Genomic DNA, 25,757 nt, shown 5'->3' with positions numbered 1-25,757 from the left:
CATGCGTGCCCTCGTCCTTAGGCAGATGGATCAGATCTCCAGGTGGGCGAGGTTGCAGGATGACCTACAAGCCTCATTTGAACAGTCTACCGACGTCATCCGACAACTAAATGAAAGCAATGCGAAGCTCCGGGCCAAGCGCGACCTGCTGAGGGTGAAGATCGTCGGAAGTGCGAAGCAGCAGGAGCAGACCACTGCCTTGTTGACGAGGACCGACGTCATTGTCGAGAAACTTATGGACGAGAATGCCATGCTGTGCATCGAGTGCAGAAGGCTGGTGGAGGAATCCGTGGATGCTCTCAACCAGCATCTTGAGGACAAGAAAGAGCTCGTCGCCGCCCGCCGCGGAGACTGGTTGTCTTCCTTCTTATTTTGCCCTTGTGTATATCGGGCGTTGCCACATGTGGCTTTTTTAATTATGTTTATAAATATGTAAGACAATTATTATCCAATGTCATCGTCCTTATATTCATCATGCTTGCTATAAGTCGCAGTCGATGCTATATAGGTCCGTCGGATCTTACATCAAGATCCGTGCAAAACTTTCTTTTCAGATTTTCATTTTTCTCTCTTAAATCTCAGTCTAGTGAGACATATAGCCACGCCGTAGAACAGGTGCTCGGGCGCCATTAATGGAGACGTTGGGAGGGAGGTGCGCGGCGGGTAGCGGTCAAAAGGGCTCTCCTTCCGATGAGCACCGGCAGGTGTCTGATCGCACGCCTCTCGTACTCAAATAGCTACCCCGCACGACACCTCCTAGCCAATAAAAAAAGGGGACGCGTGGCCGCACGTAATTGGTAAGTCGAACATCCACGGATTCAATAATACTTGTGTTTCCACTTTGTAACGTGACAACACTTGTTCCAAAATGACTCTGTTGATTGTTAATGTGTGCGTCTTCGCAAATCAGACAGAAAAATTACCACAGCATGTTGGTGCCATGTCATGAGACCATGCCAAGTTTCATGATTTTCAGGCGTGTTTTGGAATTACAGGAATTAAAAAACCAAGTTTCTCAATCTTTCCGGCCGAGCCACGACGCCCAGATGTTTGAATTTCACTCCCATCTCTTGCATGGGACTTACAAATTCACCCAAAGACACACATGTGATTTTTCAAACAACTTTGGTGCATTGGAGCATGTGCTTGTAGCTCAAATTTGAATTATGCACATTAAATGCCCAAAAACTCAATTAATGTATAAAAAAGGCCAAACGAACCCGGAATAATTCTGAAATTTAGCATATTGGTGCCATGTCATGAGACCATGCCAAGTTTCATGATTTTCAGGCGTGTTTTGGAATTACAGGAATTAAAAAACCAAGTTTCCCAATCTTTCCGGCCGAGCCACGACGCCCAGATGTTTGAATTTCACTCCAATCTCTCTTACATGAGACCTAGAAATTCACCCAAGGACACACATGTGATTTTTCAAACAACTTTGGTGCACTGGAGCCTGTGCTTGTAGTTCAAATTTGAATTATGCACATTAAATGCCGAGAAACTTAATTAATGTAAAAAAGGCAAAACGAGCCCAGAATAATTCCAAAATTTAGCATGGTACTTCTATTTGGTCTAATCTGGCTATGTAAAAAAATTAAGGCGGGAGAAGGCAGTGTATGTATGTCGTTTCGCACACAGAGGTGACACATTCCTTCTCGGAACCATGAGCATTCTTGAGGGAAGCTCCGGTTAGCAAGAAACTGTCACAGCCCTAGAATTGTTTGCAGATAGTTGCATCAGTGAGCATCATGCATCCTATTATTTTCAAGAAACTTGAAATGAGGAAATTGAAAGCCTCAGAAATCATTTTAAAAGAAGGGCAAGAACCCTTTAAATTGCATTCATTGTTTCCAAAATGACTTCATAAATGTTTGATAATTTTGGCAAGGCTTTGAGACCAAACCAAAAATAGTGAACATTTTTGAAGGAATTATTTTGGGACTTTGAAATTAAATCAATAAGTATTTGAGTTTTGGATTATATTCATTTTTTATAGAATATAATTCAAAAGGCCCTGGAATTATTTATGTGCCTCTGGAAAAGTCCATAATGGCAACATAAAAATATCCAGAAGGTTTTTCCCTATTTTGAATTTATTTTGAATTTTGAATCCGTGGCAAAATGAATAAATAAAAACAAAACAAAACAGAAATAAAACAGAGCAGAGGCCTACCTAGAGCCCACTCACCTGTGGCCTGGCATTGTTGCTGGCAGCCCAGCCCACCAGGCAACATGCCAGTCATCCCCTTCCTCCCGCCAGTGTGCATTGTGCGTGGCGCACGCACAGGAGGCGAGGGCCACCTCCTGCTTGCCACCTCCCGAGCGTCCCCGTGCCCATCCACATCGCCTGGGAGATGCCCCACATCCCCCTCTGCCTTTCCCCTCACCCTCTCCTCTAGCCCCCTCCCCGAGCACGCCGAGAGGGCTCCGCCGTCGTCGTGCTTCACCCGCGTGGCCATCGCCACCCTTTCGTCGCGCCGTCGTGTCTGGAATCTCCGCCGACGAGCACCATGCCTCCACGCAGAAGGAAACAAGCCGGAGAGCTCCACTTTGCCGCCATCTAGTCGTCTTCAACCTCGGCACCCGTTGGATGCCGCTCGTTGATTCACGCGCTAGAGGTCGTCCCCGAGCCCGCTGAACCGCTCTCCGACCTCACTGTGAGCGCCTCTGTTGATTCCCCCTAACCTCGTGGCCCTTTGCTCGTTGTACCCGTCGTTTCACGACGCCCATAGCAAACCGCCGCACATGCTCGTCGCCGGCATCCTCCGATGAGCATTTGGTCATGCCATGGTGCCCGCTAGCCTCTCTAGAGCCCGCAGGCCACTTCGGGCATGCTAACCCGCCCGAGCACCCGCTCTAGGGCCGTCGTCGCACCTGACCGAGCTTCGGTCGCCGCCGCCGACATTGCTGCCGTCTTTGCAGACCACCCCAGCACCTCCCACCACCACCACCCGACGCGCCGCACCGCCAGCTCGCCGTCGCCGCAAACCACGCGCGAAACGGTGCTCTGTAGCGCCGTCCCGACCAACGCCGGCGAGCCACCGCCACGGGATTTGGTCACCGGCGGCAAAACGCCGTTCCCTGATGTGGCACTAGCTCAATTAGCGCCTAATTAACCCCCCTCTCACTGACAGCGGGCCCCAGGCCTGGTCAAACCCCAGTCAGCGCTGGGTTTGACAAGGATTAGCCCTGTGTCGCTGAAGTGTGGCCCCCACATGTCAGGTTTGACCTGGGTCAACCCAGTTGACTGCTGACGCAGGCATGACGCAGTGCTGACGCAATTAATGATTTTCTGGTTTTAAAAATAATCAGGAAATTCCAGAAAATATCCAAAACTTCTAAAAATCATAGAAAATTAACCGTAACTCCAAATGAAAAGATTTATATATGTAAAATGATTAGAAAAATCCAATCTATCCATCTGTACTAGTTTCATGCATGTTAGAGCAACCTAACCTTTATGTTTAGATGAAACAAGATAATGCACTTATATGAGTTCATAGTTTAGGCTTATATTTGAATCTTTGATTCACATAAGCTCAAACCACCGTGGTTTTAGTTGCATTAGCTCAAAACACATCATATTGACATGTCATGATCATGCATCATATTGTGCATTGCATTGAATGTGTTCTTTCTGTGTTTGCCGGTGATTGTTCCCCCTCAGTAGACGTATGTTCCGACAATGAATTCAATGACACCGATGAAGAGCTATATCATCTTCAGAAGTGCCAGGCAAGCAAAACCCTCTTGTTCATTCCGATACAATCCCACTCTCTCGCTATTGCTCTCTTTTACTACATTAGGACAACAACGATTCAACGGTTACATGCTGCGGTAGTTGAACCCCTTTCCTCTGCATGACCTGTCATTGCCACAGTAAATAGATGAAACCAACTAGCATGAGTAGGAGTTGTTTTGAGCCCTGATGTGACTACTCATTCATGCTTGTTTGTCATGCCTGCTATTGCTTAGAGTTGTGTCAGGTCTGATTCATCGGGGATGAATTGGAAAGTTGTGAACATGTCCTACTGTGTGTGAGCTAAGTGTGTTGAACACGATTTGGTAAAGGTATCGATGAGAGGCCATGTAGGAGTACATGGTGGGTTGTTTCATTGGAACCGTCCTTAAGCACCGAGATCTGTATGTGTGATTCAAGAACCAGCTACTACCATGCATTGGGCCCGAAACCAATGGACCCTCTCGGCTTCTTAACCACCCTAGTCCTCTGTCCAGGAGTTGCAATTAGTTTCTGGTGTTTATAGGATATGTGTTGGTGGCCGTGCGTAGCACTGACCCTAGGGGTGGGCTATGATGCGGTAGATACACCGTGGCACGGTGTACCGAGTCGCCCGTTTGGTGTCTCGGGAACCCTGTACACATCGTTCGGGGCCGTATGTGGAAACCTCGGCCGGACTCCCTGCAGATGGAACCTGGATATGCAATAAACCTGGACTAGAGACTTGAGTGTTTAGGTAGGCCGTGGCCGACACCCTCGTTGGGCTTCCGCTTGAAGGTTGCCGAGTACATGTCGTGTAAACGACGGTAAGTGGTGAGAGCGTGTATGAAGAAGTACACCCCTGCAGGGTTAACATCATCTATTCGAATAGCCGCGTCCGCGGTAAAGGACTACTTGGTTGCCTATATAGTTCATAGACAAGTGAAAGTGGATACTCTAAAATGCGCAAGATAAGCGTGAGTGCTGTGGATGGCGTTCTCGTAGGGAGACGGGAGCGGATCCATAGTGGTGTGTTGATATGGTGAATATGTGGACTCGTGTGCGCCACCTCAAAAGAGTTACTTCTAGACTTAGTTTAAGATAGCCACCGAGTCAAAGCTGGCTTGCTGCAGTTAAACTCCACCACCCCCTTTGTTGATACCGATGCATATGTAGTTAGTTCTGATGTAAGTCTTGTTGGGTACATTTGTACTCACGTTTTCCTATTTTATGTTTTGCAGAGAGATGTCAGTCTCGCTAGTAGTTCCGTGTGGATGTCGATGTTTAGCTTGATACCTCAGCTACGATCTTGTGCCCTCGGTAGGGTCTTGTAGATAGTCAGACTTCTCAGCCTTTTTCATTTTAGATGTCTGTACTCAGACATTTAAGCTTCCGCATGTGCTTTGATTTGTATGCTATGATTGTTGGGTCATGAGACCCATGTTTGTAATATCTCGCTCCTCGGAGCCTAATGAATAAATACTCTGAGTCATAGAGTTTTGTTGTGATGCCATGTTGTATTTGCACATATCGAGCATATTGTGTGTATGTTATTGAAATGCTTGGTATGTGTGGGATCCGACAACCTAGTTGTTTATCCTTGGTAGCCTATCTTATGGGGAAATGTAGTCTTGTGCTTCCATGAGCCATAGTAGTCCGCTACAGCCCGGTTCACCAGAGTCTTGCTAGCCCAGCACTACTGCCCCGAAACACTTGACTGGCCGGCATGTGATTCACCTCGTTCCTATGTCTGTCCCTTCGGGGAAAGGTCACATGGTGACATTTGGAGTCCTACCTAGCCTACTACAGCCCGGTTCACCGGAGTCCTGTTAGCCCAGTGCTACAGCCCGGATTCGCACGCTGTTGACCGACATGCTCAATGTTGATTCATGTATGCCTGTCCCCGTAAGTTAGTGCCACTTTGGGTTCACAACTAGTCATGTAGGCCCGGATTCTCTATCATATGGATGCTAGCGACACTATCATATACGTGAGCCAAAAGGCGCAAACGGTCTTGGGCCATGGTAATGCGACACCCGTGGGAATACCATGTGTGAGGCTGCAAAGCGATATGAGGTGTTACCGGCTAGATCGATGTGACTTGGAATCGGGGTCCTGACAGCGTTGGTATCAGAGCCTGACTGCCTGTAGGATTACCAAGCCAAACTAGCCGAAGTCGTGTCTAGAAATGCTTTAGTTATGTAAGGGAATTGATTGTGGAAGGGAACGTAAGGCTCTTTTTACTCCTTATACCTTATGCCTTCTGATCTGAGTCACCCTCTTCTCTTCTACGGGGATTAAGAACTAGGCTTCTCATCTTTCTATCAGGATCACGTGTTACTAATCCGTAGATTCATAGGATTGTTGGTCTCAAGCCTCAGTTCAGTTTCTACTACTCCAGTGTGTTGTTAAATGGCCTCAGAACCCTGATATGATGTTGTTGAGTGGTTATGCCACCATTTTGCAGGATGTCTCAAATATTTTTGAGCATTTACAGCCGTTATGCTGTCCGAGTCATCCCAGGTTTCTAAATAGTCTGATGCATCTGCAAATCCCTTCTTTCCGTTCCTGGTGTCCCTTTGGGCCAGTTCAACCACACTAATCGATGAGTTGAGGTACTCTATTGCCTCGACATATATGTTGGAGCTATTATTATGACCCTAGGTGTCTTAGGGAGTCACCTAGTAATCTAGCAATGCTTTGTATTCCCAGTGTGATGATTCTGGCCATTAATCCTGAAGCATCCCGTGATGCCATTAGTTAGTAGGCATTCTATTCCTGGGTTTTTGAACCCGAGATTCACCCTACTTACTTCATGTTGATAGTGTTTGCTCGTTCCTTTAGGTTATTAGTAACCTTTGCATTAGTCCTCGAGGTCCGTGGTATTTCCTTCTTCCAAATACTATGAACCACTTATGGCAGAAGTTTGTTGGATCAAAAGATCACAATCAGAGTGCTCTTGATGAGTTCTTTGTTCTACATTGTGAATCTGCCAGTTCTACCTTTCTGCATGGGTTATCCAGAAGAAATGTTGAGCTTGCTCGACATACTAATCCATGCATCCACAACTCATAAAATCATATGTTCTTTGAGTTGTCCCTCATTAGTTGTTTTTTTGACCTCCATCTATCAATTTGTAGTCAGGAGTAGTCGTGCACTCGTGTTATCGATGCCTATTACTCTTGTGGTTCGTCAAGCCATTCTATTCCAGAATGACTAGGAGAAACAGACTCCAGTACCTCATCCATATCTAGGATTGGGTCAAAGCAGTTGTAATCCGCAAATCAAATGCCAATCCAGCTTTTGATTTTGTTCTACCTTGGAGTATTACCATCTTTATATCAAGAATGTCATAGAAATTGCACACCATCCTATGAACTCTTGATACAGTGATACTTCTTGCCATCATTATTCATTCCTTGGTCCCCATGTTATCTGACAAGTGAATCATGATGCATGAAATCTATACTCCTAGCAACTCCGTTGCTTGGTAGTTAATGGACAATAATTTCATTCTTAGCGTGTTGGTTACAGAATCATCATCCTAAGATTGATCGTGCTACCTAGCCTTATTCCCAGTGCACTTTTCGATCAATGAGTTAGGATTGTGTCAATCCCTTGCTCTTTTGATCATATCATCTTGCCTCGAAAGCAAGATTGCTCCCGAGATTAATAACATTTCGGTGGTTTGTGATTTTCTGAATATCTTCTGGGAAGTGTTACCAGGTTGTCACCTGACCGCTATGTTGAGTTCGTGATCAAGTTGGTTTCTTGTAAACCACTCCTTCTCCAAGAATCCATGTTGGATACCCCTGAGCTAGTTGGTTAAGCTAAACAACAACTTGGAGAGTTGGAAGATAAAAGCTTGTCTGACTTAGTTCGTGTTAAGGGATAACTTTTATGTGTGTGTGTGTTGAAGAAAGATAAAATCTTCATCGATTGGTCCTCGTGATAAGTTATTGGATCTATTGTCTTATCCAAACTTTGATTTGAGTGTGGGCTATCCTCAAATCAAATCAGAACCAACGATGTTCGTAATGTTGTCTCACTCGTGGTTGATCCCTCGGGCATACACCATTACATCATTTGGTCTGACCAATGCTATCACCATGTTCACTTAATTACGGAATTCCATCTATATGGAAGCCTGGATGGTTTGTTGTTGAGCCCATTGACAACAATTTCATCTTGTCCATGATTCATGTTGACCACGTAAATTAGTGTTGGAAACTTTGTAAGCAATGCTTCGTGCCCCGTTCATGAAGCTTATGCTTGGATGGAAGAAGTGGCTTCCTCGAATTCATTCACATTCTATGCAAGTTGCCGCCGTGAATACGAGAAAGATTGTTTTTGCTTCCTCTGGAATCATCCCAAGTTAGTCACGCATGTGCGAAGTACTCTATGGTTTGATAGGTTGGCCGCCTCCATTCTATATGTGTTTCCTAGCACAGCAAGCCACTGAATGACTTGTTCAAGGAGAAGAAGTTCCTTCTAAAGAGCATGCCTTATGCAAGGACTTTGATATCCTAGACGATGGTTCCCCACCAGAACTCGGTGGTGTTTTATTATAAGACTACTACGTGGTCATGCTTGTCTGGGACATCGTGTTCACATGTGTGTAGCAGAACCAGCTCATGTTTTGGAGCTTACTACCATAGTTTGTTTCCCAAGAATCTCGCAACGTCATCTCGAATAATTGTGTTGTGAACTTTCCTTCCAAACATGATGAGTCTGGAATATTCTGACACCAACCAGATCTGAATCTCAGGCAGATATGATGGTTGGAACATTCCCGACATTTGCATTTTGTTCCCAGCTTGCACCGCCTTGTGCCAATTTCCCATGGGCTGCCCTTATCAGTAATTATTGTTTAGGATCATCTTTAGAAGTGGTCCTACCATGGGTCCCATCCATTTCCGATGATAAGAAAAAATCATCCATTGCGTTGTCTTCAACAAGGTAGTCCACATCATCCATTCTAGTCAGGGTATGTCATTCTTTCGAACTCCTTCAAACGATTGCTCGAGATTTTCCCTAGGCTGGTATAGAGAATTTTATTGATCTCTAGATCAAAAGTAATTCTTTTTGCCACTTAAGGGATAATTCTACGAGTCATCCTTCTCTAGGGTGTCTCGTTATGGTATCATGGCAACTCAAATCCTCGCTACGTTGACAACCGTTCACCACCCTCTTAGGTGTGGCATTGTTGTCTACCTAGTGAACCCTCGTCATCTATTCCACTCCACCCCTCTATATGTGTACTTTGTGTCTCAGCTCGAGAGATGTTTCAATGTCTCACTCTGTGAGTTGATCCTGAGTTGTTCGATCTTCGATACGATCGATCCTTCTAGAGTTTTCTCTTTCCTCTCATTGTCATGTTAGTTGGAGTTCTCGGGGCAAGACATCGAGACAATGATGGTGATCGAATCAACGTTCTTATGAAGTGCCACCTGGATCATGAAGATCATGTTAGTTTGCGTTCCCCCTTCTTTTTTTTCCCATGCTTGAATCTCGGGACGAGATTCTTGTTTAGTGGGGGTGAGTTGTCACAGCCCTAGAATTGTTTGCAGATAGTTGCATCAGTGAGCATCATGCATCCTATTATTTTCAAGAAACTTGAAATGAGGAAATTGAAAGCCTCAGAAATCATTTTCAAAGAAGGGCAAGAACCCTTTAAATTGCATTCATTGTTTCCAAAATGACTTCATAAATGTTTGACAATTTTGGCAAGGCTTTGAGACCAAACCAAAAATAGTGAACATTTTTGAAGGAATTATTTTGGGACTTTGAAATTAAATCAATAAGTATTTGAGTTTTGGATTATATTCATTTTTTATAGAATATAATTCAAAAGGCCCTGGAATTATTTATGTGCCTCTGGAAAAGTCCATAATGGCAACATAAAAATATTCAGAAGGTTTTGCCCTATTTTGAATTTATTTTGAATTTTGAATCAGTGGAAAAATGAATAAATAAAAACAAAACAAACAGAAATAAAACAGAGCAGAGGCCTACCTAGAGCCCACTCACCTGTGGCCTAGCACTGTTGCTGGCGGCCCAGCCCACCAGGCAACATGCCAGTCATCCCCTTCCTCCCGCAAATGTGCACTGTGCGTGGCGCACGCACAGGAGGCGAGGGCCACCTCCTACTTGCCACCTCCCGAGCGTCCCCGTGCCCATCCGCGTCGCCTGGGAGATGCCCCGCATCCCCCTCTGCCTTTCCCCTCACCCTGGAACTCTCTCCCTCTCCTCTAGCCCCCTCCCCGAGCACGCCCGAGAGCGCTCCGCCGTCGCCGTGCTTCACCCGCATGGCCATCGCCCCCTTTCGCCACACCGCCGTGTCCGGATTCTCCGCCGACGAGCACCACGCCTCCACGCAGAAGGAAACAAGCCGGAGAGATCCACTTTGCCGCCATCTGGTCGTCTTCAACCTCGGCATCCGTCAGACGCCGCTCGTCGATTCGCACGCTAGAGGTCGTCCCCGAGCCCGCTAAACCGCTCTCCGACCTCACTTTGAGCGCCTCTGTTGATTCCCCCTAACCTCGTGGCCCTTTGCTCGCTGTACCCGTCGTTTCACGACGCCCGTAGCTCACCACCGCACTGTTGGGGAACGTAGCAGAATTTAAAATTTTCTACGCATCACCAAGATCAATCTATGGAGTCATCTAGCAAAGAGGGAGTGAGGAGTGCATCTACATACCCTTGTAGATCGCGCGCAGAAGCGTTCAAGAGAACGGGGTTGATGGAGTCGTACTCGACGTGATTCAAATCACCGATGACCTAGTGCCGAACGGACGACACCTCCGCGTTCAACACACGTACGTTTAGGAAGACGTCTCCTCCTTCTTGATCCAGCAAGGGGGAAGGAGAGGTTGATGAAGATCCAGCAGCACGACAGCGTGGTGGTGGATGCAGCAGGATCCCGGCAGGTCTTCACCAAACGCAAGCGGGGAGGAGAGGTGTTATGGAGGGAGAGGGAGGCGCCAAGATCAAGGGGTGCGGCCGCCCTCCCTCCCCCCTCTTTATATAGGGGCCTTGGGGGCGCCGGCCCTAGGGAGATGGATCTCCAAGGGGGCGGCGGCCAAGGGTGGCTTCCCCCCTAAGCCAAGTGGGAGGCGCCCCCACCCCTAGGGTTTCCCAACCCTAGGCGCAGGGAAGGCCCAAGGGGGGGGGGCGCAGCAGCCCACTAGGGGCTGGTTCCCCACCCAATTCAGCCCATGGGGCCCTCCGGGATAGGTGGCCCCACCCGGTGGACCCCCGGGACCCTTCCGGTGGTCCCGGTACAATACCGGTAACCCCCGAAACCTTCCCGATGGCCAAAACTTGACTTCCCATATATAAATCTTTACCTCCGGACCATTCCGGAACTCCTCGTGACGTCCGTGATCTCATCCGGGACTCCGAACAACTTTCGGGTTACTGCATACTAATATCTCTACAACCCTAGCGTCACCGAACCTTAAGTGTGTAGACCCTATGGGTTCGGGAGACATGCAGACATGACCGAGACGCCTCTCCGGTCAATAACCAACAGCGGGATCTGGATACCCATGTTGGCTCCCACATGCTCCACGATGATCTCATCGGATGAACCACGATGTCGAGGATTCAATCAATCCGTATACAATTCCCTTTGTCAATCTGTACGTTACTTGCCAGAGACTCGATCGTCGGTATCCCAATACCTCGTTCAATCTCGTTACCGGCAAGTCACTTTACTCGTGCCGTAATGCATGATCCCGTGATCAACCACTTGGTCACATTGAGCTCATTATGATGATGCATTACCGAGTGGGCCCAGAGATACCTCTCCGTCATACGGAGTGACAAATCCCAGTCTCGATTCGTGCCAACCCAACAGATACTTTCGGAGATACCTGTAATGTACCTTTATAGTCACCCAGGTATGTTGTGACGTTTGGCACACCCAAGGCACTCCTACGGTATCCGGGAGTTACACAATCTCATGGTCTAAGGAAATGATACTTGACATTCGGCAAAGCTACAGCAAACGAACTACACGATCTTTGAGCTATGCTTAGGATTGGGTCTTGTCCATCACATCATTCTCCTAATGATGTGATCCCGTTATCAATGACATCCAATGTCCATAGTCAGGAAACCATGACTATCTTTTGATCAACGAGCTAGTCAACTAGAGGCTCACTAGGGACATGTTGTGGCCTATGTATTCACACATGTATTATGATTTCCGGATAACACAATTATAGCATTAACAATAGACAATTATCATGAACAAAGAAATATAATAATAACCATTTTATTAGTGCCTCTAGGGCATATTTCCAACAGTCTCCCACTTGCACTAGAGTCAATATTCTAGTTACATTGTGATGAATCGAACACCCATGCAGTTCTGGTGTTGATCATGTTTTGCTCTAGGGAGAGGTTTAGTCAACGGATCTGCCACATTCAGGTCCGTATGTACTTTACAAATCTCTATGTCTCTATTTTGAACACTTTCACGAATGGAGTTGAAGCGACGCTTGATATGCCTGGTCTTCCTGTGAAACCTGGGCTCCTTGGCAAGGGCAATAGCTCCAGTGTTGTCACAGAAGAGAGTCATCGGGCCCGACGCATTGGGTATGACTCCTAGGTCGGTAATGAACTCCTTCGCCCAGACTGCTTCTTGTGCTGCCTCCGAGGCTGCCATGTACTCCGCTTCACATGTAGATCCCGCCACAACACTTTGCTTGCAACTGCACCAGCTTACTGCCCCACCATTCAAAATATACACGTATCCGGTTTGTGACTTAGAGTCATCCAGATCTATGTCGAAGCTAGCATCGACGTAACCCTTTACGATGAGCTCTTCGTCACCTCCATACACGAGAAACATGTCCTTAGTCCTTTTCAGGTACTTTAGGATATTCTTGACCGCTGTCCAGTGTTCCATGCCGGGATTACTTTGGTACCTTCCAACCAAACTTACAGCAAGGTTTACATCAGGCCTGGTACACAGCATAGCATACATGATAGAACCTATGGCCGAGGCATAGGGGACGACACTCATCTTTTTTCTATCTTCTGCCGTGGACGGGCATTGAGCCGTGCTCAATCTCGTACCTTCCAGTACAGGCAAGAACCCCTTCTTTGACTGATCCATTTTGAACTTCTTCAATATCTTGTCAAGGTACGTACTCTGTGAAAGACCAATGAGGCGTCTCGATCTATCTCTATAGATCTTGATGTTGAGGAACATAGTAATTTCAAAAAATTTCCTACGCACACGCAAGATCATGGTGATGCATAGCAACGAGAGGGGAGAGTGTGATCTACGTACCCTTGTAGACCGACAGCGGAAGCGTTATGACAACGCGGTTGATGTAGTCGTACGTCTTCACGGCCCGACCGATCAAGCACCGAAACTACGGCACCTCCGAGTTTTAGCACACGTTCAGCTTGATGACGATCCCCGGACTCCGATCCAGCAAAGTGTCGGGGAAGAGTTCCGTCAGCACGACGGCGTGGTGACGATCTTGATGTTCTACCGTCGCAGGGCTTCGCCTAAGCACCGCTACAATATTATCGAGGATTATGGTGGAAGGGGGCACCACACACGGCTAAGAAAACGATCACGTGGATCAACTTGTGTGTCTATGGGGTGCCCCCTGCCCCCGTATATAAAGGAGTGGAGGAGGGGAGGGCCGGCCCTCTCTATGGCGCACCCTAGGGGAGTCCTACTCCCACTGGGAGTAGGATTCCCCTTTTCCTAGTCCAACTAGGAGTCCTTCCATGTAGTAGGAGTAGGAGACAAGGAAGGGGAAGAGGGAAGAGAAGGAAGCAGGGGGCGCCGCCCCTTCCCCTAGTCCAATTCGGACTAGTCAATGGGGGGGCACGCGGCCTGCCTCTCCTTCTCCCCTAAAGCCCAATAAGGCCCATATACTTCTTCTCCCGTATTCCCGTAACTCCCCGGTACTCCGAAAAATACCCGAACCACTCGGAACCTTTCCGATGTCCGAATATAGTCGTCCAATATATCGATCTTTACATCTCGACCATTTCGAGACTCCTCGTCATGTCCCCGATCTCATCCGGGACTCCGAACTCCTTCGATACATCAAAACTCATAAACTCATAATATAACTGTCATCGAAACCTTAAGCGTGCGGACCCTACGGGTTCAAGAAGAATGTAGACATGACCGAGACATGTCTTCGGTCAATAACCAATAGCGGAACCTGGATGCTCATATTGGCTCCTACATATTCTACGAAGATCTTTATCGGTCAGACCGCATAACAACATACGTTGTTCCCTTTGTCATCGGTATGTTACTTGCCTGAGATTCGATCATCGGTATCTCAATACCTAGTTCAATCTCGTTACCGGCAAGTCTCTTTACTCGTTTCGTAATACATCATCTCGCAACTAACTCATTAGTTGCAATGCTTGCAAGGCTTATGTGATGTGCATTACCGAGAGGGCCCAGAGATACCTCTCCGACAATCGAAGTGACAAATCCTAATCTCGAAATACGCCAACCCAACATGTACCTTTGGAGACACCTGTAGAGCTCCTTTATAATCACCCAGTTACGTTGTGACGTTTGGTAGCTCACAAAGTGTTCCTCCGGTAAACGGGAGTTGCATAATCTCATAGTCATAGGAACATGTATAAGTCATGAAGAAAGCAATAGCAACATACTAAACGATCGAGTGCTAAGCTAACGGAATGGGTCAAGTCAATCACATCATTCTCCTAATGATGTGATCCCGTTAATCAAATAACAACTCTTTGTCTATGGTTAGGAAACATAACCATCTTTGATTAACGAGCTAGTCAAGTAGAGGCATACTAGTGACACTCTTGTTTGTCTATGTATTCACACATGTATTATGTTTCCGGTTAATACAATTCTAGCATGAATAATAAACATTTATCATGAAATAAGGAAATAAATAATAACTTTATTATTGCCTCTAGGGCATATTTCCTTCACTTGATGCCTAATATATAAGCAGCTTTTCCAAGGTCCTTCATTGAAAAACACTTGTTCAAGTAGGCCTTTATGCTTTCCAAGAATTCTATATCATTTCCCATCAACAGTATGTCATCCACATACAATATGAGAAATGCTACAGAGCTCCCACTCACTTTCTTGTAAATGCAGGCTTCTCCATAAGTCTGCGTAAACCCAAATGCTTTGATCATATCATCAAAATGAATGTTCCAACTTCGAGATGCTTGCACCAGCCCATAAATCGAGCGTTGGAGCTTGCACACCTTGTCAGCATTCTTAGGATCGACAAAACCTTCCGGCTGCATCATATACAATTCTTCCTTAAGGAAACCATTAAGGAAAGCCGTTTTGACGTCCATTTGCCATATCTCATAATCATAGAATGCGGCAACTGCTAACATGATTCGGACAGACTTCAGCTTCGCTACGGGTGAGAAAGCCTCATCGTAGTCAACCCCTTGAACTTGTCGATAACCCTTAGCGACAAGCCGAGCTTTATGGATGGTCACATTACCATCCACGTCTGTCTTCTTCTTAAAGATCCATTTATTTTCTATGGCTCGCCGATCAACGGGCAAGTCAGTCAAAGTCCATACTTCATTTTCATACATGGATCCTATCTCGGATTTCATGGCTTCCAGCCATTTGTCGGAATCCGGGCCCACCATCGCTTCTTCATAGTTCGAAGGTTCACCGTTGTCTAACAACATGATTTCCAAGACAGGGTTGTCGTACCACTCTGGTGCGGAGCATGTCCTCGTGGACCTATGAAGTTCAGTAGCAACTTGATCTGAAGTTTCATGATCATCATCATTAACTTCCTCTCTAGTCGGTGCAGGCACCTCAGGAACATTTTCTTGAGCTGCGCCACTTACCGGTTCAAGAGGTAATACTTCATCAAGTTCTACTTTCCTCCCACTTATTTCTTCCGAGAGAAACTCTTTCTCTAGAAAGGACCCATTCTTGGCAACAAAGATCTTGCCTTCAGATCTGAGGTAGAAGGTATACCCAACAGTTTCTTTAGGGTATCCTATGAAGACGCATTTTTCCGACTTGGGTTCGAGCTTTTCAGGTTGAAGTTTCTTGACATAAGCATCGTATCCCCAAACTTTTAGAAACGACAGCTTAGGTTTCTTCCCAAACCATAATTCATACGGTGTCGTCTCAACGGATTTCGACGGAGCCCTATTTAAAGTGAATGCGGCAGTTTCTAAAGCATAGCCCCAAAATGACAGCGGTAAATCGGTAAGAGACATCATAGATCGCAGCATATCCAATAGAGTGCGATTACGACGTTCGGACACACCATTACGCTGAGGTGTTCCAGGCGGCGTGAGTTGTGAAACTATTCCACATTTTCTTAAGTGTGTGCCAAATTCGTGACTCAAGTATACTCCCCCACGATCTGATCGCAAGAACTTGATTTTCTTGTCACGTTGATTCTCAACCTCACTCTGAAATTCCTTGAACTTTTCAAAGGTCTCAGACTTGTGTTTCATTAAGTAGACATACCCATATCTACTCAAGTCATCAGTGAGGGTGAGAACATAACGATAGCCACCACGAGCCTCAACACTCATTGGACCGCACACATCAGTATGTATGATTTCCAATAAGTTGGTTGCTCGCTCCATTGTTCCTGAGAACGGAGTCTTGGTCATTTTACCCATGAGGCATGGTTCGCACGTGTCAAATGATTCGTAATCAAGAGACTCTAAAAGTCCATCTGCATGGAGCTTCTTCATGCATTTGACACCTATGTGACCAAGGCGGCAGTGCCACAAGTATGTGGGACTATCATTATCAACCTTACATCTTTTTGTATTCACACTATGAATATGTGTAGCATTATGCTCGAGATTCATTAAGAATAAACCATTCACCATCGGAGCATGACCATAAAACATATCTCTCATATAAATAGAACAACCATTATTCTCGGATTTAAATGAGTAGCCATCTCGAATTAAACGAGATCCTGATACAATGTTCATGCTCAAAGCTGGCACTAAATAATAATTATTGAGGTTTAAAACTAATCTCGTAGGTAAATGTAGAGGCAGCGTGCCGACGGCGATCACATCGACCTTGGAACCATTCCCGACACGCATCGTCACCTCGTCCTTCGCCAGTCTCCGCTTATTCCGCAGCTCCTACTTTGAGTTACAAATGTGAGCAACCGCACCGGTATCAAATACCCAGGAGCTACTACGAGTACTGGTAAGGTACACATCAATTACTTGTATATCACATATACCTTTAGTGTTGCCGGCCTTCTTGTCCGCTAAGTATTTGGGGCAGTTCCGCTTCCAGTGACCACTTCCCTTGCAATAAAAACACTCAGTTTCGGGCTTGGGTCCATTCTTTGGCTTCTTCCCGGCAGCTTGCTTACCGGGCGCGGCAACTCCCTTGCCGTCCTTCTTGAAGTTCTTCTTACCCTTGCCTTTCTTGAACTTAGTGGTTTTATTCACCATCAACACTTGATGTTCCTTTTTGATTTCCACCTCTGCTGATTTCAGCATTGAATATACCTCAGGAATGGTCTTTTCCATCCCCTGCATATTGAAGTTCATCACAAAGCTCTTGTAGCTTGGTGGAAGCGACTGAAGGATTCTGTCAATGACCGCGTCATCCGGGAGATTAACTCCCAGCTGAGTCAAGCGGTTATGCAACCCAGACATTTTGAGTATGTGCTCACTGACAGAACTATTTTCCTCCATCTTACAGCTGAAGAACTTGTCGGAGACTTCATATCTCTCGACCCGGGCATGATCTTGAAAAACCATTTTCAGCTCTTCGAACATCTCATATGCTCCGTGTCTCTCAAAACGCTTTTGGAGCCCCGGTTCTAAGCTGTAAAGCATGCCGCACTGAACGAGGGAGTAATCATCAGCACGTGACTGCCAAGCGTTCATAACGTCTTGGTTCTCTGGGACAGGTGCGTCACCTAGTGGTGCTTCTAGGACATAATCTTTCTTGGCAGCTATGAGGATGATCCTCAGGTTCCGGACCCAGTCCATATAGTTGCTGCCATCGTCTTTCAGCTTGGTTTTCTCTAGGAACGCGTTGAAGTTGAGGACAACGTGGGCCATTTGATCTACAAGACATATTGTAAAGATTTTAGACTAAGTTCATGATAATTAATTTCATCTAATCAAATTAGTCAATGAACTCCCACTCAGATAGACATCCCTCCAGTCATCTAAGTGAAACATGATCCGAGTTAACTAGGCCGTGTCCGATCATCACGTGAGACGGACTAGCCAACATCGGTGAACATCTTCATGTTGATCGTATCTTCTATACGACTCATGCTCGACCTTTCGGTCTTCCGTGTTCCGAGGCCATGTCTGTACATGCTAGGCTCGTCAAGTCAACCTAAGTGTATTGCGTGTGTAAATCTGGCTTACACCCGTTGTATTCGAACGTTAGAATCTATCACACCCGATCATCACGTGGTGCTTCGAAACAACGAACCTTCACAACGGTGCACAGTTAGGGGGAACACTTTCTTGAAATTATTAAGAGGGATCATCTTATTTAAGCTACCGTCGTTCTAAGCAAATAAGATGTAAAACATGATAAACATCACATGCAATCAAATAGTGACATGATATGGCCAATATCATTTGCTCCTTTTGATCTCCATCTTCGGGGCTCCATGATCATCGTTGTCACCGGCATGACACCATGATCTCCATCATCATGATCTCCATCATCGTGTCTTCTTGAATTTGTCTCGTCATCTATTACTTCTACTACTATGGCTAACGCTTTAGCAATAAAGTAAAGTAATTACATGACATTTATGTTGACACGCAGGTCATAAATAAATAAAGACAACTCCTATGGCTCCTGCCTGTTGTCATACTCATCGACATGCAAGTCGTGATTCCTATTACAAGAACATGATCATCTCATACATCACATATATCATTCATCACATCCTTTGGCCATATCACATCACAAAACACTTGCTGCAAAAACAAGTTAGACATCCTCTAATTGTTGTTGCAAGTTTTTACGTGGCTGCTATAGGTTTCTAGCAAGAACGTTTCTTACCTACGCCAAAACCACAACGTGAATTGCCAACTTCTATTTACCCTTCACAAGGACCCTGTTCATCGAATCCGATCTGACTAAAGTGGGAGAGACAGACACCCGCCAGCCACCTTATGCAACTAGTGCATGTCAGTCGGTGGAACCAGTCTCACGTAAGCGTACGTGTAAGGTCGGTCTGGGCCGCTTCATCCCACGGTGCCGCCGAATCAAGATAAGACTAGTAACGGCAAGCAAATTGACAATATCGACGCCCACAACTGCTTCGTGTTCTACTCGTGCATAGTAACTATGCATAGACCTAGCTCATGATGCCACTGTAGGGGAACGTAGCAGAATTTTAAAATTTTCTACGCATCACCAAGATCAATCTATGGAGTCATCTAGCAAAGAGGGAGAGAGGAGTGCATCTACATACCCTTGTAGATCGCGCGCGGAAGCGTTCAAGAGAACGGGGTTGATGGAGTCATACTCGACGTGATTCAAATCACCGATGACCTAGTGCTGAACGGATGACACCTCCGCGTTCAACACATGTACGGTTAGGAAGACGTCTCCTCCTTCTTGATCCAGCAAGGGGGAAGGAGAGGTTGATGAAGATCCAGCAGCACGACGGCGTGGTGGTGGATGTAGCAGGATCCCGGCAGGGCTTCGCCAAGCGCAAGCGGGGAGGAGAGGTGTTACGGAGGGAGAGGGAGGCGCCAAGAGCAAGGGGTGCGCCTGCCCTCCCCCCTCTTTATAAAGGGGCCTTGGGGGGGCGCCGGCCCTAGGGAGATGGATCTCCAAGGGGGCGGCGGCCAAGGGTGGCTTCCCCCCCAAGCCAAGTGGGGGCGCCCCACCCCTAGGGTTTCCCAACCCTAGGCGCAGGGCAGGCCCAAGGGGGGGCGCACCAGCCCACTAGGGGCTGGTTCCCCACCCAATTCAGCCCATGGGGACCTCTAGGATAGGTGGCCCCACCCGGTGGACACCCGGGACCCTTCCGGTGGTCCCGGTACAATACCGGTAACCCCCGAAACCTTCCCGATGGCCCAAACTTGACTTCCCATATATAAATCTTTACCTCTGGACCATTCCAGAACTCCTCGTGACGTCCATGATCTCATCTGGGACTCCGAACAACTTTCGGGTTACTGCATACTAATATCTCTACAACCCTAGCGTCACCGAACCTTAAGTGTGTAGACCCTATGGGTTCGGGAGACATGCAGACATGACCGAGACGCCTCTCTGGTCAATAACCAACAGCGGGATCTGGATACCCATGTTGGATCCCACATGCTCCATGATGATCTCATCGGATGGACCATGATGTCGAGGATTCAATCAATCCGTATACAATTCCCTTTGTCAATCGGTACGTTACTTGCCCGAGACTCGATCGTCGGTATCCCAATACCTCGTTCAATCTCGTTACTGGCAAGTCACTTTACTCGTGCCGTAATGCATGATCCCGTGATCAACCACTTGGTCACATTGAGCTCATTATGATGATGCATTACCGAGTGTGCCCAGAGATACCTCTCCGTCATACGGAGTGACAAATCCCAGTCTTGATTCGTGCCAACCCAACAGATACTTTCGGAGATACCTGTAATGTACCTTTATAGTCACCCAGTTATGTTGTGACGTTTGGCACACCCAAGGCACTCCTACGGTATCCGGGAGTTGCACAATCTCATGGTCTAAGGAAATGATACTTGACATTTGGAAAAGCTACAGCAAACGAACTACACGATCTTTGAGCTATGCTTAGGATTGGGTCTTGTCCATCACATCATTCTCCTAATGATGTGATCCCGTTATCAATGACATCCAATGTCCATAGTCAGGAAACCATGACTATCTTTTGATCAACGAGCTAGTCAACTAGAGGCTCACTAGGGACGTGTTGTGGTCTATGTATTCACACATGTATTACGATTTCCGGATAACACAATTATAGCATGAACAATAGACAATTATCATGAACAAAGAAATATAATAATAACCATTTTATTATTGCCTCTAGGGCATATTTCCAACACGCACGTGCTCCTCGCCGGCATCCTCCGGTGACCATTTGGTCACGCCAAGGTGCCCGCTAGCCTCTCTAGGGCCCGTAGGCCACTTCGGGCATGCTAACCCGCCTGAGCACCCGCTCTAGGGTCGTCGCTGCACCTTACCGAGCTTCGGTCGCCGCCGCCGACGTCGCTGCCGTCTTTGCAGACCACCCCAGCACCTCCCACCACCACCACCCGACGCGCCGCACCGCCAGCTCGCCGTAGCCGCAAACCACGCGCGAAACGGTGCTCTGTAGCACCGTCCCGACCAACGCCGGCGAGCCACCGCCGCGGGATTTGCTCACCGACGGCAAAACGCCGTTCCCTGACGTGGCACTAGCTCAATTAGCGCCTAATTAACCCCCCTCTCACTGACAGCGGGCCCCAGGCCTGGTCAAACCCTAGTCAGCGCTGGGTTTGACCGGGATTAGCCCTGTGTCGCTGAAGTGTGGCCCCCACACGTCAGGTTTGACCTGGGTCAACCCAGTTGACTGCTGACGCAGGCATGACACAGTGCTGACACAATTAATGATTTTCTGGTTTTAAAAATAATCAGGAAATTCCAAAAAATATCCAAAACTTCTAAAAATCATAGAAAATTAACTGTAACTCCAAATGAAAAGATTTATATATGTAAAATGATCAAAAAAATCCAATCTATCCATCTGTACTAGTTTCATGCATGTTAGAGCAACCTAACCTTGCTGTTTAGATGAAACATGATAATGCACTTATATGAGTTCATAGTTTAGGCTTGTATTTGAATCTTTGATTCAAATAAGCTCAAAGCACCCTGGTTTTAGTTGCATTAGCTCAAAACACATCATATTGACATGTCATGATCATGCATCATATTGTGCATTGCATTGAATGTGTTCTTTCTGTGTTTGCCGGTGATTGTTCCCCCTCGGTAGACGTATGTTCCGACGGTGAATTCAATGACAGCGATGAAGAGCTATATCATCTTCAGAAGTGTCAGGCAAGCAAAACCCCCTTGTTCATTCCGATACAATCCCACTCTCTCGCTACTGCTCTCTTTTACTACATTAGGACAACAATGATTCAATTGTTACATGCTGCGGTAGTTAAACCCCTTTCCTCTGCATGACCTGTCATTGCCACAGTAAATAGATGAAACCCACTAGCATGAGTAGGAGTTGTTTTGATGTGCCTACTCATTCATGCTTGTTTGTCATGCCTGCTATTGCTTAGAGTTGTGTCAGGTCTGATTCATCGGGGATGAATTGGAAAGTTGTGAACATGTCCTACTGTGTGTGAGCTAAGTGTGTTGAACACGATTTGGTAAAGGTATCGATGAGAGGCCATGTAGGAGTACATGGTGGATTGTTTCATTGGAACCGCCCTTAAGCACCGAGATCTGTATGTGTGATTCAAGAACCAGCTACTACCATGCATTGGGCCCGTGTTTATAGGATATGTGTTGGCGGCCGTGCGTAGCGCTACTACCATCCATCTGTACTAACTTCTCAGCCTTTTTTCATTTGTAGAAGTCTGTACTCAGACATGTTAAGCTTCTGCATGTGCTTTGATTTGTATGCTATGATTGTTGGGTCATGAGACCCATGTTTGTAATATCTCGCTCCTCGGAGCCTAATGAATAAATACTCTGAGTCATAGAGTTTTGTTGTGATGCCATGTTGTATTTGCACATATCGAGCATATTGTGTGTATGTTATTGAAATGCTTGGTATGTGTGGGATCCGACAACCTAGTTGTTTATCCTTGGTGGCCTCTCTTATGGGGAAATGTAGTCTTGTGCTTCCATGAGCCATAGTAATCCGCTATAGCCCGGTTCACCGGAGTCCTGCTAGCCCAGCACTACTGCTCTGGAACACTTGACCGGCCGGCATGTGATTCACCTCGTTCCTATGTCTGTCCCTTCGGGGAAATGTCACGTGGTGACATCCGGAGTCCTGCCTAGCCTGCTACAGCTCGAATTCGCATGCTGTTGACCGACATGCTCGATGTTGATTCATGTATGCATGTCCCCATAAGTTAGTGCCACTTTGGGTTCACAACTAGTCATGTCAGCCTGGGTTCTCTGTCATATGGATGCTAGCGACACTATCATATACATGAGCCAAAAGGCGCAAACAGTCCCGGGCCATGGTAAGGCGACACCCGTGGGAATACCATGCGAGAGGCCGCAAAGCGATATGAGGTGTTACCGGCTAGATCGAAGTGACTTGGAATCGGGGTCCTGACAGAAACTTACACCAAAGCTTGTCCTAATTCGGCCAAAAAAATTACCGCAGCATGTTGGTGCCATGTCATGACACCATGCCAAGTTTCATGATTTTCATGCGTGTTTTGGAATTACAGGAATAAGAAACCAAGTTTCTCAATCTTTCCGGCCGAGCCACGATGCCCAGATGTTTAAATTTTACTCCAATCTGTTGCATGGGACCTAGAAATTCACCCAAGGACACACATGTGATTTTTCAAACAACTTTGGTGCAATGGAGCATGTGCTTGTAGTTCAAATTTGAATTATGCATATTAAATGCCCAGAAACTCAATTAACATACAAAAGGCCAAATGAACCCGGAGTAATTCCAAAATTTAGCATGGTACTTCTATTTGGTCTAATCTGGCTGTGTAAAAAAATTAAGGCGGGAGAAGACAGTGTACGTATGTCGTTTCGCACACGGAGGTGACACATTCCCTCTCGGAACCACGAGCCTTCTTGAGGGAAGCTCTGGTTTGCAAGAAGCCTACACCAAAGCTTGTCCCAATTCGGCCAAAACAATTACCGCAGCATGTTAGTGCCATGTCATGAGACCATGCCAAGTTTCATGATTTTTAGGCGTGTTTTGGAATTACAGGAATTAACAAACCAAGTTTCTCAAACTTTTTGGCCAAGCCACGATGCCCAGATGTTTGAATTTCAGTCCCATCTCTTGCATGGGACCTAGAAATTCACCCAAGGACACACATGTGATTTTTCAAACAACTTTGGTGCACTAGAGTCTGTGCTTGTAGTTCAAATTTGAATTATGCACATTAAATGTCCAGAAACTCAATTAATGTATAAAAAGGCCAAACGAACCTGAAATAATTCCAAAATTTAGCACGGTACTTCTATTTGGTCTAATCTGCCTGTGTAAAAAAATTAAGGCGGGAGAAGGCAGTGTACGTATGTCGTTTCGCACATGGAGGTGACACATTCCCTCTCAGAACCAGGAGCCTTCTTGAGGGAAGCTCCGGTTTGCAAGAAGCTTACACCAAAGCTTGTCCCAATTCGGCCAAAAAAATTACTGCAACATGTTGGTGCCATGTCCTGACACCATGCCAAGTTTCATGATTTTCAATCGTGTTTTGGATTTACAGGAATTAAAAACCAAGTTTCTCAATCATTCCGGCCGAGCCACGACACCCAGATGTTTGAATTTTATTCCCATTTCTTGCATGGGACCTATAAATTCACCTGAAGACACACATGTGATTTTTCAGCAAACTTTGATGCATTGGAGCATGTGCTTGTAGTTCAAATTTGAATTATGCACATTAAATGCCCAGAAACTCAATTAATGCATAAAAATGCCAAATGAACCCAGAATAATTCCAAATTTAAACACAACACTCATGTACTAGTTGCATGTTCACTGTATGTAAATGTTCTAGCAATTCAAACACCATCCTTTCCCTCTGTAACACCATTTTGTCTTTCAAAACATAATGAAAAAAAATCAGGTATACCACAAACAGTTTGCTAGAAAGAATCGTGTGGGATGCGATATAAAATATCTTGGCGCACCGTCTTGTCTGGCTTACGTAGGAAGCTTCGTTGTCTACAGTCCACCACCCCTTCTTGAACCACACTTGCGCGCCAGTTTCTCGCGGCACCGAGCGAAATTTTTTCCCACCACGGAAATATCTATCTCCCCGCCCCCTTCCTCCTACCAAAAGCCACATTTTCACTGTTCCTCCTTGCTTTCGAAGTTGAAACCTTCACTACTGCTTTCTGGCAGCTTAGCCTCCTCGCCGGCGACCCTTCTTCTTGCAGCGCCGCCTCCTCATCGGCTACCCTTCTTCTTGCAGCGCCGCCTCCTCGCCGGCGACCCTTCTTCTTGCAGCGCCGCCTCCTCGCCGACGACCCTTCTTCTTGCTGCGCGGCCTCCTCACCGCCGACCCTTCTTGCTGCGCGGCCTCGTCGATATGGTTAGGTAATCCACACACCACCCACACCATCCTCCTCATTTCCCATCCCACATGCCCCGACTGACGGAGCGACACCTTCCACCGAAATCACTGCCCCCTCCTCCAATTAAGCGCCACCCATAGCCATTTTACACGCAGTATAACGTGGAGCTGAGTAGCATGCGGCCGCACACGCGAACGAGGTCGCTATGGCTGACATGCGTGTTGACCGCCAGATCTTGGAGGAGCACCTCGTCTTCGAGGCCACCGTCGACACTGCCGCGTGGTTGTCTACTTTAAAATACAGTTCGTGATGTTTTCTCGAGGCCACCACCAGTGCCTTCTAGTGATTTGTCCTCTGTAATGTTAATATGCAATCTGATATTCAGTTAACAGTTTGGTCCTCTGAAATGTAATGTTCAATTAACACTTTGGTCCAACAATTGCTACATTTCGTAGTATAGTTCTCAAGCATTCTTTGTTTTGTTAACTATCTTATCTTCTAGTACATGTTTCTATTCTGCAATGTCATGCTCAGTTAACTATTTTGGTTCATTTGGTCTGCTGTCCATTTAACTGTTTGGTTCAGTTCTGCAATTTGATTTTCATTTTCTGTGGGTACAATTTTGTATTGTTATGCATGTGACACCAATCGAATTTGGCTGTACTCAATACATATTCTACTGATAGTATGGCAACTCTCAGTTAACCTGATCAAGATCTTCCTTATGTGTGTTGCAGGGAAACAATGGGAGACACTGCAGTTTACCATCGAGGTTTGTTCAAGCAGGGT

Source organism: Triticum urartu, chromosome 4, assembly GCF_003073215.2.
Source record: "Triticum urartu cultivar G1812 chromosome 4, Tu2.1, whole genome shotgun sequence".
Classification (NCBI taxonomy): domain Eukaryota; kingdom Viridiplantae; phylum Streptophyta; class Magnoliopsida; order Poales; family Poaceae; genus Triticum; species Triticum urartu.
Note: the sequence above shows the minus strand (reverse complement) of the source record.